This window comes from Macaca mulatta, chromosome 6, assembly GCF_049350105.2.
Source record: "Macaca mulatta isolate MMU2019108-1 chromosome 6, T2T-MMU8v2.0, whole genome shotgun sequence".
Taxonomy (NCBI): domain Eukaryota; kingdom Metazoa; phylum Chordata; class Mammalia; order Primates; family Cercopithecidae; genus Macaca; species Macaca mulatta.
The window spans coordinates 167,361,502-167,375,140 of NC_133411.1; the positions used below are offsets into that span (position 1 = coordinate 167,361,502).

At 38.1% G+C, this 13,639-nt stretch overlaps 1 protein-coding gene across 12 annotated transcripts in view; it reads right to left on the reverse strand.

The window, feature by feature from the left end:
* Positions 1-13,639, reverse strand: part of LOC106999014 (uncharacterized) — a 240,779-nt gene that overhangs the window by 129,295 nt on the left and 97,845 nt on the right. For 2 of the 12 annotated variants that reach the window (XR_003730605.2, XM_078004507.1), the window contains exon 2: positions 5,703-5,949. The exons of the other annotated variants lie outside the window; for them this stretch is intronic. The gene's annotated coding sequence lies outside the window, so the exon portion shown is untranslated. The remainder of the gene's footprint in view (positions 1-5,702; positions 5,950-13,639) is intronic. 12 annotated transcript variants of the gene reach the window in all.

Sequence of the window (13,639 nt, forward strand, 5' to 3'; positions counted from 1 at the left end):
TGAGTGACAACTGAAATTGTAATTACGCTGTTAAAAGAGAACCTTATAAAATTGCACAATCGCTTGTCTTTGTCTTTTTTCCCTTCTCTCCTTTTTTCTCCCTTTCTTTTCTGTTTCTTTAGTGGGATCATTCATAAGAACACTGGGGGCAATTTTGGGACATGTTCGTGAAAGGAAACTTACAGATATTTAAAGTGAATTTAAATATGCCTTCTAGAAACTCAGAAAGCTACTTGCTACTTAACGTCTGTAGAGTCATAAGGTTTGAACAAAATCTCAGAATAAAGAGATCTCTGGGTTGATCCCTAGCAAGGGGACATCTCTGGCTGTGTTATTTACCTGCTGTTATCTGTTGTTGTCCTCCAGTCTACCCCATCTCCATGGTCTACACCCACCTGAGAATCAGTGGACAGAAAGAGATTTGATTTACATTGCTCGTTAGGCTACCAGCCTCTTGTCGGAGCCAGGCAACCGAGATGAAAATTAGTGACAAATCACAGCCCTGCTTCCTGTAATGTGACAAAAGCAAGCCCCATAGCAGTAAAGGTTCTCATTAGGGCCCCTTTAAATGCTCAGACTGATTCTACTTTTTAAGTCACCAGAATAGTTAATACAATGTGTGGGACAACACGATTTCCATTGGGGTACAATCAAAAAGAAAGCTACTTTCCACACTTTCTTTAATCTCTCTCCTCACATCAACCTGAAGCAGAGCGGAGGTCCCCCTGGGATTCTTGCTCATCAGCCCTGCCTCCTACAAAAGGGAGATTTTTGCCTAGACAGCTCCAAAGAGTCTCAATTCAAAGGTAAAACAATTAGTACACATTAATCATCACAAGGATGGTACTAAAAGCATAATCCTCTTAGAACTGGAACAAATTAAATCCAAAGTAGCAATATAAAATCAAGCGGAAACCAACCACCAAGTGAAGGAAGCTGAGAGGACCCTGCTCTGATGCTCCAATTCTTATTGCCTAAGAGGGTGCTCAAGCATCCCGCATCTTTGGTCTTTTCGCAAAAACTACACTGCCTTCTTCAGCTGCCTATAAAACCCAAATGCTCTTTGTGCTGGGGCCATGTGACCACCTCCTCACAAATCGAGAAGCTCTGTGAACACCTGCGAGTTGGAATTCCACAGTATGGGATCTGATCGATTTTCTAAAAGTGGACTGTTGCTCATAGAACCTGGAATAAACCCACCAAGGACTTGTCTGGGAGGAGAAGGAAAAAAAAAAAAACCCTTCTTTTTCTGCAAAGGAGAATCTGCTGAAACTTCTAAATGAGGCCTGGACTAAAGTTTGGTTTTAAACAAGGAATGGCTGCTCCCCTTCTACCCCACCTGATGACCCCTGCCTCCTTATTTTAGTGTTTTCCTGAGCTTCAGTCTGTGAGGCTGGGAAGAAAAGCTACGTAATGAAATAACTAATGCTACTGACACCCTCCGTAACAGCTGCCAGGCATGTGGGATGGGCCCATCAACAAGAAAGACACAATGTTATCTTGAGGCCAATGATGAATGTTTGAAATCCAGGAAGGACGGAGGTATCTTTCTCACTTTCTCTTGGGGTACCTTTCAAGAGAACTGGGATGTTCCCTTGATTTCTTTCCCTCCTTCTTTTTTACATTTTCCCAGGTTCCCAGCTATATACTATAGTTTTCCTTGTTATAGAAACAGTCCCATTTCAAGTATGCACCTTTCTTCATGGAAATAACCAGGCTCTTTTTGTCTGAATCTTCGGGGTGTCAGAGGAACAGTGGGGCACTAACAAAACTCAGGAACTTCTCTCTTGTTCTTACATAGCCTAACTCATGCACTGTTATGTGAGAAGACCTCCTTCCCACCAAAAGTGAGAGAGGGAGGGTCAGAGGAAATGAAGAGAACACAGAGCCCATCCTGCCACCAAAGGAGCATGGAACTTGCTATGTTATTTGCACACTAAAAGAGAATTATAAAAGATAGGACCATGCTTAAAACAAGGAATTACTGGTGGACTTTCATGTCAGTGTGGGAAATATTGGAGATAGATGTATCTTCCCAGAGCCCATATATCCTGCTTATAACATTGGAACCTCTTCAGATATAATCAGATTTCTTACTATGAGAATAACCCAACTTACAAATCTAGTTCCTGTAATTTATGTTGAAGCTATTAATATTTACTTGCCCAGAATTTTTAACTATCCATTTTTTTCTCATCTTTCTCCACTTTCCTCCTCTCAGTATACAACCATTGGAAAAGAATTACATAATGCTAGGAAAAAGCCAAGGAGTCATTGGCCTGAGTTGAGACTCATCCTTGCAAATACCCCAGAGTTCTCCTATCTCAGTGCTGTTTGTCTGTAGGATGGATTCGGGAGGTGTTTGTTTATCTACCCATGGCAGAGTGCAGGTTATGTGATTGTGAACCTTGTGACATTTCCAGGATGGAACATACTCAGCTTTGGATGAGATTATTAGCTTTCCCCTTGTCCGAGCCTAACAAATGAAAACCAGATTTGCATGTATAAATAACAATCAAGCGCTGAAATGATTTACTTAGTAAAGTTACTGTTTTGGAAACTAAATCGATGTGTCATGTCAAGATCTGATCTGCCCTTCACTCACATGGCAAAGGAGACTTCTCCAGGGTCTACTAGAAAAAAAAAGTTGGAATCCTATTAATAGTTTACTCTTGTCACGTGAGAATCACAGTGGAGTTTAGCTATGAGAATAAAAGCTCAAAATAATGTTTCTGAAAACATCCTGATAGTAGCATGTGCTATTTCTTATTGTATTCAAGACACACATGAATAACTCTCCCCCAGAAGGAAACGAAACAAAGCAAAGGGCAACATATTTTCCCACTGTGTAAATTTCCTTCCTTAAGTAGAAATAGTTAGAATTGGAAGGCAAATCCTATGGTCATTACATTTCAGAATGCGGACATGATGACAGCTTCAAAGGTGTGTTGGGCTACACTTGTGCGTGCTCTTTTTTAAAAAGACAATAGGCATTGAAAATTAGGCACTGCATCAAAGCCTTTCAATTCTATTGAGACAAGTCTATAAAAAACTAAGGGATGCAGGGATGTTTCTGTGTAAATTACGTGGAGGGTTCAGTGTATGGGAATCATGGTCTAGAATGCTCCAGAGACCACATACAATTCTGCATCTGAGTGGTATTGTCAGAGATGATGACTAGAGCTAGCATGGAATCATCTGCAGTTAATTATAGTCACTCTCCTGGCATTAAATCAAGGCCTTTCATTTGAATTAACTCTATAAATGTTCAGAGACCTCACTGTAAAGCCACTAAATATAAAATGAACTGGAATAGTTGATGGTACAGAACTGGAGCCCGTTTAGAGTCCAAAGACCAGAGGGCAGTGTAAAAGGGGAAAGGATCAATCATTTAGACCAAATCCCAGCTCTTTTCTTCACCAGCTGAATGGCTTTGAGATAGTCTAATATCCTTGAGCCCCAGTTTCTTAATTTACAAAATGGAAACAGTAATATCTAACTTGGAAGGGTACTGAGAACTTTAGAGAAACTACAAGTGAAGTTCTGGGCACATTGTAGACATTCAATAACTAGGATTATTTTATTTACTTACTTAACTTATTTATTTATTATAGCACTCAATGTACCTCTCTATACTTAAAAGTCCTAACCTGGGGACCTAAAGATATATGGGATCTAAGTCCAACCCCCTCTACTGAAATTATGTGCAAAGTCCTGGGCATATGGACATTTTCTTGAAGATGAGTGTTCATAACTTTTGTAATATTCTACAAGGGTCCATGATCAAGGAAAGGTTAAAAGCCACTACCTTCTGATTTGGCTTCACCTATGTGTTACCCCACAGCATGGAATGAAAACAAAACAATTTGTACTTCCTGATTCTTTCCGTCAGTTGTATGTATGCTGCACCCCGTTGTTCTATCTCCAATGTAAAGAAAAGTTCTGTGTGTGTATGGATACGTGGGTGTTCACATGGACATGCATGCTTGTGGGTTTAGGGGATGTTCATTTTATAATGAGCCACAAGTTTGCTGAGAAAGGACAGAACAATTGTGGGACCGAAAAGTTGATGACAGATGTGATTGTGGGGAGGAGCCTGGGATACCGTGGGAAGAACACCACGGGACGAGGCGGAAGGGACTTGGAGGGGAACAGAGTGGGGCAAAGCTAAGAGCCCTTAAGGGTTCATTTTGCCTGTGGACTTGGTGGACATAGAACCTAAGTGGACTTGTGGGAGGGTTGATACTAGGAGCGGGTGTCTGGGTGGCAGGCATGGAGAGGGAGTATGTGGCGAATCAGCAGGAAAGAATGTGTTCTTTCACTAAAGGAGTCACCATGACATGTTCTGGGAGAGAAAATAAATGCTGAAGATAGAGGCGAATCTTATACATTAGATAAAAGAAGTCTTCACCCAGTAGGCAAAAGACTCACAGAGATTTAGGCAGAAACAAGAAAAAAATCTTGAATGTGTTGCTTCCTATTTCAGCTGGGTTTCCTTGGTCCTAATGCCAGTAGTTTCACTCTCTCTAGGGCCTTGCTTGGCTTAGGGCACAGTGGTGAGGCAGGCTCATGTGACACTAGAGGATAAACATGTCACACTGGGTGGCAGATGAAGTCAACAACTGGAGTTTAACATATATGTACGTGGCCGAGCGTGGTGGCTCACGCCTGTAATCCCAACACTTTGGGAGGCCGAGGCAGGTGGATCACGAGGTCAGGAGATCAAGACCATCCTGGCTAACACGGTGAAACCCCGTCTCTACTAAAAATACAAAAAAAATAGCTGGGCGTGGTGGCGGACGCCTTTAGTCCCAGCTACTCAGGAGACTGAGGCAGGAGAATGGCGTGAACCTGGGAGATGGAGCTTGCAGTGAGCCGAGATCCCACCACTGCATTCCAGCCTGGGCAACAGAGCAAGACTCTGCCTCAAAAAAAAAAAAAAAAAAAAAAAGAAATATATATATATATATACGCACACACACACATATATATAAAAAATGTATGCATGCATACGTGTGTGTATGTGTGTATGTGTACTACTCAAGTTATTGATCAAACTTGATGAATCCCTCCCTCCCCAAGATATAGATATATATGTGCTTATATGCATATATAAAACTAACAGCAGATATGCTTTCGTGTTTACTGTTTTCTAGACACCGTGCTAAGAGAGTTTTTTTAAAATTCCACTTAACCTTTAAAGCTACCTTATGAATAGGCATTATCATTGGTTCCCATTTGCAGATGAGAAAACTGAGGCTTACTCAGGGGAAGTAATTTTGCCATGACCACATGCATAGTAAAGTATTATGCTGGGACTTTAACTAAAAAAGTTTGATGTTGGAACCTGCAATATAAACTGACACCTTCTATATATTCCTGGGGAAGATGGAGCCAACTTACAAAATGCTAGGGCAAAAATTTAAGCAGCAGCAGAAGGGAAAGGAACTCAGATTTGAGGCTTAAGACTGATCCTGAGTCTCATGGTACCATTTCATAATACAGTCCAAAGTGGATGTATGACATTTTAACCCTGGACTGTACTCTGCCATGTTTTATTATTTCTCTGTACACCAGGCAGAGGAACTCCAAACAGAGAGGAGAGGTCAGCTTCAGAAAGGAGCATAAAACTATTGAGAGCGCTTTTATTTTTTTCTACACCAGTCCCACAGGTCTAAGAAAGTCAAGGACTTGATATTTACCATTCATTGCCTCTACACAAATGGAGATCTGCACTCAGAAGCCACAGAAAAAGAAGAAAATGCAGTTCACCACCTCCCAGCAGTCCTGGTGGTGTAGGAGGATGTGCCGAGGCCAATCTTTGATGGCTGCTGGTTATTTCCTCATGCGTAGTGTTAGGCTGGGGACAGCAGGCAGGAAAGGAGTGCTTGGAGAGTGTCTTGACCTTCACAGATGTCTTGCAAAAGGAAGTCAGTATATTGCGTATCTCTGAAGATGAGAATTTTGGTGAAGTTTCTGAAAGGTCACAGAGCTTCCAAATGCCCAACAGTTCATCCAGTATTACACACTCTTCCACCTCTCTTGCTTGTATCCCCTTTCTTCTCTCTAACTCCCGCAGTTTGCTCCTCCCCCTATATTGCTTCTCTTTCTTGCTCTCCTTTTTAGCGATCGAATGGCACACATCTGGGAATAGACAGCCGCGTCTCTGCTGCCAGAATACAGCTGCTGAGATGTTTGGGGCTTACTTGGAGACATTAGGACATTGACCTGGGTGGATGCTAGTAGCTGTAGACATACAAAGTACTGTTCACTTCTTTGCTAAGGTATTGTGTACACTCTGAGGATATCAGAGAATTCGGAGAAAATCCATGGCACAGATTGGATGCGTAATAGACGCATGTACTTGGTTTGTGTGTTTATGTATACTTATTTTCTGGCCAGCATATATTCCCCATCATTCCTAAGTGCAGGAATTTCAGGAAATAGTCGTGCCTGTCATTTTTATCACTGTGTTCCCGGCTCCTAAAACAATACCTATCATATCGTTGCTATGGCGGTGGACTTTGGCATGCCATAGGTCCTAAAGAAGTGTGGCCCAAAGCTAAGTTTTCCCTTGAGGATCTCACTAGGGCAATGGATGCTGGGAAAGGATGAGGCCAAATGTCATTCCTGCTCTTTAGTGTCTCAGATTTACACTGGATGACACTACTTTTCCTTAATTCATCAGGATCTCCTCGCTAGGACCTCCCAACTTTACTTCCGCTATACAATGAAATCTTATTCTTGTGCCCACCACACCATCTATGCTAGGAAATATCTCTATATTAACAAAAACTTCACCAATGCAGTACTTTAGTCCATATGAGAAGCCTTAAGAGCAGGCACTGCGCAACACAGAGCAAACCAACAGGGGAGAGAGTTGGAGGTAGGGGATTATATTCTGTTCTTACACTAATTCCCTCATTTTGATATTGTCTTGCTTTATCCTCACTCAAAGGAAGTCATTTCCTTAGTCTCTGTGGTGATACTTCCTTCACTGGAGGAAGAAAATGATCCACAGGCAAGAATCAGATCAGCCTAATTGAAAGAAATAAGATTCTTAAATAAAACCCTTAAGATCCTTCCCTTCCTCTCCCCATCACCATTTGAAATCAGCATTCTTAGTAGCTTCAGTTTTGAAGAGTTCTACCCCCCTTGTGATGTTTTATGAGGAAAAGCAATCCCACTTGAGAAAGAAAAAGGCACTGCAGCTAGCATATTTGAAGACTATATTTTATTTATTATTTTTTTAAAAACATACATTTTAACACATTTTTTGCTGAAGTTATGTTTATGTGTATCAGCCCTTAGATAAATTATGACCACGTGTGCACAACATAAATTAGTGAAAATCCCCACATGCAGGGTGGCAATTAATGATGTATGAAATTTATTGCAAGTATTTTTCCTTTGCATAATGCCTGCATCTAGAGTATTACCAGTTTCTTTATGTATATATTATGGTGGATGTCCTCTTATGTGGCTCTGAAAGAAACATTGGCCCAAGAGCTCTGAAGTTTCATCCTGGCTCTGTCTCAAACTTTCCCTAGGGTCTTGGGCAAGTCAATTAAGTTTTCAGAACCTTGGTCTCTGAAAATTATACTATTTATAATTAGTTTTTAAAGTTATACTAATATAATTTAGGGAATAAAAGCTCTGGAGCTTGACAGTCTTGGGTTCCAGATAGACTCTTAGAAGCAACATGATTTTGTGAAACTCATTTAACCTCCCAATACCTGTGTAAAGTGGAGATAATTATAGCACCTATCTTTCAAGTTTACATATTAAGAGACATAATCTGTAGACTTCAACTTCAAAGTTGGCTAATCAGACATGGCAGGCCAAAATTCTCATTGCACCAACCAAGCAAAAAGGATAAATTACAAAAATCAACTTTTAAAGCAAAGAAAGGCTACAGAAACAAAGAACTAGACTAAGTAAAACTCCGGGTTTTCTTTGTAGAAAATCTAATGGTCCCTGGCAGCTTTCTTAACTGGAGGCATTTGCAATTTCTGGGTGTACTAGTTTGGTTTGCACTGTTATAAAGGAATACCTGAGGCTGGGTAACTTATAATTAAAAGAGGCTTATTTGGCTCATAGTTTTACAGACTATAAAAGAAGAATGGCACCAGCATCTGCTTCTGGTTAGGGCAGCAGGAAGCTTCCAGCCATGGTGAAAGGGGCAGGGGAGCTGGCATTATATGGTGAGAGAGAGAACAAGAGAGAGAGAAAGGAGGTACCATGCTCTTTTGAACAACTAGCTCTCATAGTAACTAATAAAATGGGAATTCACTCATTACTATCGGGACAGTACTTAAGCCATTCATGAGGGATCCTCTCCCATGACCCAAACACTTCCCGTTAGTTTCCACCTCCAAAATTGGGGAAGCCATTTTAACATGAAATTTGGAGGGGACAAATATCAAAGCTATTATCACTGCGAGTGGCCTAAGAACTGAACTTAAACCAAATTGAGGGATTGTATAAAGGAAAAACAAGTCAGCAGTTTTTTGGCAGTCAAAATCTGGAATGATAAACTGGAAAATAGAGGAGCTCAAATACAAGGGAAACTTGCTGAGTTCTAGGAAGGCGTGAGAGACTGGGGCCTGAGAAAGAAAGGAAAAGTGAAAACTCCTGCTGTCTTGTGGTGATTATAGTGTGACCGATTGTATTAATTTACCTGGGGCTTAGGGAGTTCCCAGAATGTGGGTCTTTCAGTTTTAACACCAAGAGAGTTCCAGGAAAACCATCATGAATTGGTCATCCTAGGGACTTAGGAGAAAAAGATCTCACTAGAGGGAATAGAATCTACAAAACCTACATAACCAATAATTTGTATAATATGTGAAGCTAAAGAACTCAGTTCAAAATCTGGAAATATTAACACTTCTAGAGTTGAAGAAATTGAGATTTCAAGGCTCCCAGTCAAAAGCCTAGGAGGGTCACGTCTGAGCAACCAAAGATGTAATACATCTTACTAAAACTCCAACCCAATCCAAACCCAACTAATTCCTTACAGGATTATAGAGATTTGCTTATCACTGTATCTGTCTACAAAATGAGAAGGGGAACCCCTATTGGTAGGAAATATCATATGAAGACCTTATAGTTCTAAATGTCCAGAACAGAATAAAAATTGCTAGACACAAAATAGGCAGAGAAACACGAGCAATAATCAAGAAAAAAAAATCGAGTAGTAACAGACCTGCAGATAATCCAGATATTGAAGTTTGCAAATGAGGAGTTTGAAATAACTATGGTTAATATGCTAAGGAAAATAGAGGTGAAAATTGACAAGGTAGTTTTAAAAGATGAACATTTTTAGAATTTCAACCAAGAGTTGTAGTATATAAAAACAATCAAATGAACATTCTAGAACTTCAAATACAATTTTCAAACAGAACTGTGGATGTAACAGAAGGCATAATTATTAAACTCAAAGACTGGCCAATGAATAATATCCACAAAGCACAAAGAGAAGAAAGAATGAAAGGAACAAAAGGGAGTTTAAGAGTATAAGAGCCATATGAAAAACACTAGAAAGGTTTAATACCTATAGTTGGTGTTACACTAGGAAAAAGGATGGTGAGGCAGACACAAACATATAAATACATAATGGTCAAGAATTTTCCAAAATTTATGAAAGCCATTACCCACAGATTCAAGAAGCTCAATGAATCTCAAGTAAGATTAAAAAACAAATTAAATAGGCACATCTCATTCAAACAGTTAGAAAACACAGAACAAGGGAAAAAAGCTCTTAAAAACAGCCAGAAGAAAAGGATACATTACCTTCAAAGAAGGAATAATTAGATTAACAACTAACTATTCATTCGCAATTATTAAGGCCAAAAAACAATGTAATTACATCATTAAAGTGCTTATGGGAAAAAATTACTAATCTATAATGCCATACCCAGTAAAAATGTTTTTCAAGAATTAATGTGAAATAAGGACCTTAAAGACAAACAAAATATGGGATAATTTATTACAAGCAAATAGATATTCTAAGACATAGTTTACAGGAAATACTTCAGGCTGAAGGAAAATGAACCCAGGTGTAAGCAGGAAAAGATGAAGAACACCAGAAAGGATAAATAGATAGGAAAATATAAACAAATATTGCTGTTTAAGGAACAGTAATAGTGCTGTCTCGTAGAGTCTATCACATAAGAGTGAAAAGATACATCAACAATAGCACAAAGGGTGGAGAGTAAAATAAAAGTGGTTAAACTCATAAGTGTCTTAAATAGACTGTTAAATTCAGGATTGCATACTGACGTATCTAGGGAAATTATTAAAAATAAAATACAAGAACATATAATTGAAACACTATTAAAGAACAAAATATGGAATAAAAGACATATGACGAATCCAAAAGAATGCAGGAAAGCAAGAATAAGGAACAAAGAAAGAAACAAAAAATAGAGAACTAGAAAAGAGAAAGCCCCAGTGAGTATCAGTAAATACAGTCAAGGTACATACCCTAATAAGATTGTCAAGCTAACTTTTTGAAAAAGACCTAACTATATGTCATTTATAAGAGATAAAATTTGAATATAAGATTGTAGCTAAGTTGAAAGTAAAAGGATGAAATGAAGATGCATCACAAAATACCAACAAAGGAAAGTTGGAATGGCTATATGACTTAGTCCATTTGTGATGCTATAATAAAATACCTGAAACTGGGTAATTCATAAAGAACAGAAATTTGTTATTTACAGTTCTGGAAGCTGGGAAGTTCAAGATCAAGCACAGCATTTGGTACCTGGTAAGAGCCTCTTGCTGCATCCTCCAAAGAGGTCAAATGCCATGTTCTCACATGGCAGAAGGGACAGAAGGGCATAAAAGAGAGAATTTTCTCTGAAGCCTCTTTTCAAGGGCATTAATTTATTCATGAGAGTAGAGTCCTCATGAATTAATCATTTCTCCAAAAGTCTCAGTTCTTAATACCATCACAATGGGGGTTTAGTTTAAACATGAATTTTGGTTTTTTGTTTGTTTGTTTTTTATTTTACTTTTTTTTCGACTTCTAAAAAATTGAAATAGAGTCTCACTTTGTTGTCCAGGCTGGAGTGCAGTGGCGCAATCACAGCTCACTGGAGCCTTGACCTCCCGCGCTCAATCAATCCTCCCAAGTAGCTGGGATTACAGGCTCATGCCACCATGTTCAGCTAATTTTTTTTTTTTTTTTGTACAGACAGGGGTTTGCCATGCTGCCCAAGCTAGTCTCGAACTCCTGGGCTCAAGTGATCCGCTGCCTCAGCCTCCCAAATTTTTCAACTTTTATTTTAGATTCAGGGGGGTACATGTGCGGGTCTGTTACCTGAGTATATTGTATGATGCTGACATTTGGGATATGAATGATCCCATCACCCAGGTACCGAGCATAGTAACCAACAGTTTTTCAACCCTTTCTGCTCTTCCTCCCTCAGTGTAGTAGTCCCTGGTTTCTATTGTTGCCATCTTTATCAACATGAATTTTGGAGGGGACCCCCAAATGCAAACCACAGCACTATGTAGATAATGAACAAAATATCTTATTAGAATATAGTGATTATTCAATAAATGGTTAACTAAAATTGTTATTAAGAGAATGTTATAAAAAACCTTAAAATCTAGTGCTTTGGGATTCTATAATATTAACTTAGAGATGAATCTTAATTTTTTTTTTACCATTTCTTTCAAGTTACCTTTCAGAATCTACCATAAAAACACCATGTCTTTTATTTGCTCAGGTAAATGTTGCAACAAATTGTACGTATATTATATATGTGTTTATATATAATATCTATTATATGTGTGTGTATATATAATATCTATTATATGTGTGTTTATATATAATATCTGTTATATATGTATCTGAACATTTCAGATGGCATATGTAATATACATGTTATATATCTCAGTTGAAACAAGAATATATTTAGATATTAAATATTTTCAATTTAAACTCCTTAAAATGTGCCCAGTGCACTTTAAGGAGAGCGTTGTGATGGACCAGCACATTTGAAATTCAGGCAGTTGTGAAAATTTCGAATTTGGAGGTTTAATCCTTTAAATTGTTAAATCCTATGTCTGTGGGAATTGAAACTGTAAGAGAGTTTAGATCTCTGTAGGTATCCACTTATTTTGCAAGGGGCATATGTGCAGCCCACAAAGGGTAAGAAGGATAAAGCGTAGATCCTTGGCCTCCTGAATCATTGTCCAATATTCTTTTTACTTTGCTATCGTGAAGATCTTTCTTAAACACATTTAACAAGTGTTTTAAGAGCATTTACTATGTGAAAAGCACTGAGCTGCTCATTGCATATACAATAAAGAAAGGCTCTGCCATCAATAGGTTTGCAGTCTAACAAAAAACATAAACCTCGAATTAAAAATGTATTCTTCTATTAAACTTTTGATGAGTGCCACAGCATGCGATGTGCTCTTAAAAGAGGGATTCAGCCTAGTAGAGGCTTCATAGAAGGCATTCCTTCTGAAGGGGAATCAGAGTTAACCAGGAAATGAAGAGACGGAAGAATATTTCAGGTGGAGAAGAGAAAGTTGGTGACCTGTGATGGGAAGGAGCTTGATGCTACGGGAGCTGATAGAAAACCACTGTAGCCGGTGACCAGAAGATGTGCCTGTGTGTTGGGGGAGGGAGAGAGGGAGGGCGTCACAGTGTGATCTGCAGCAAGACTAGATATTGAGAGGCCAGATTGTGAAAGATCTTATAGGGCTCACCTGCTAAGATTTTGGAAGTTATTTGAGTATCACTAAAGAAAGGGAATAAAATGTTCAATTTATATATATAATATATATGTATGTATGTATATATACATATACATATATATTATTTAAATATTTGTCAAGTTTATCTATATTTATGTATATATTATATATTTATAAATATTTATGTATAGGATTTAAATATTTAATATAAAATATTGAAATATTTGTCGTTTATATATAAATACATAAAAATTGGAACATTTCAGATTAATTTATATATATAAATCGGAACATTTATATATGTAAAATATATTTATAAATATATAAATATATTTCATGGAAGAAATAGCTATTAAAGGCTGGCATAGTGATCTTCACACAGATTGGAGGATGAAAGCTAAGAATATAACTGCAAAACTCCACAATGCAGCTTTTAATAAAGGACAATATTAGAAATGTTTAGCATGTAGACAACAATCTAAGCCACATCGATAGTTTGCAAAGTTGTCTGTGTACTATGGGAACATGAAGGAGGTATTTAGGATTATATGAGTACTTTCCATATCTTTTATTTGGTATAAAGTTTTAAGGCACCAATGTGTATAATATAATTTATAATAATTACCATCAAAAATAAATCAAGTAGATTTGATAAAGTGTCAAGTTGATTTGTATAAATATATAATCTGAAATGTTCACATATATATATGAACATTTATATAGATATGTAACCTGATTTTTATACTTGTCTGTAAAATTTCATGAGGGCAAAGACAATATTTTTCTTGTTCAACATTGACTCCTCAAACTCTGGCACAGTGCCTGCATATAAACATTCCATAATTATTTGACAAAGTAATGGATGATAAATGGGTGGACAGACATATGGATGGATGGACAGATGGATGGATGGACAGATGGA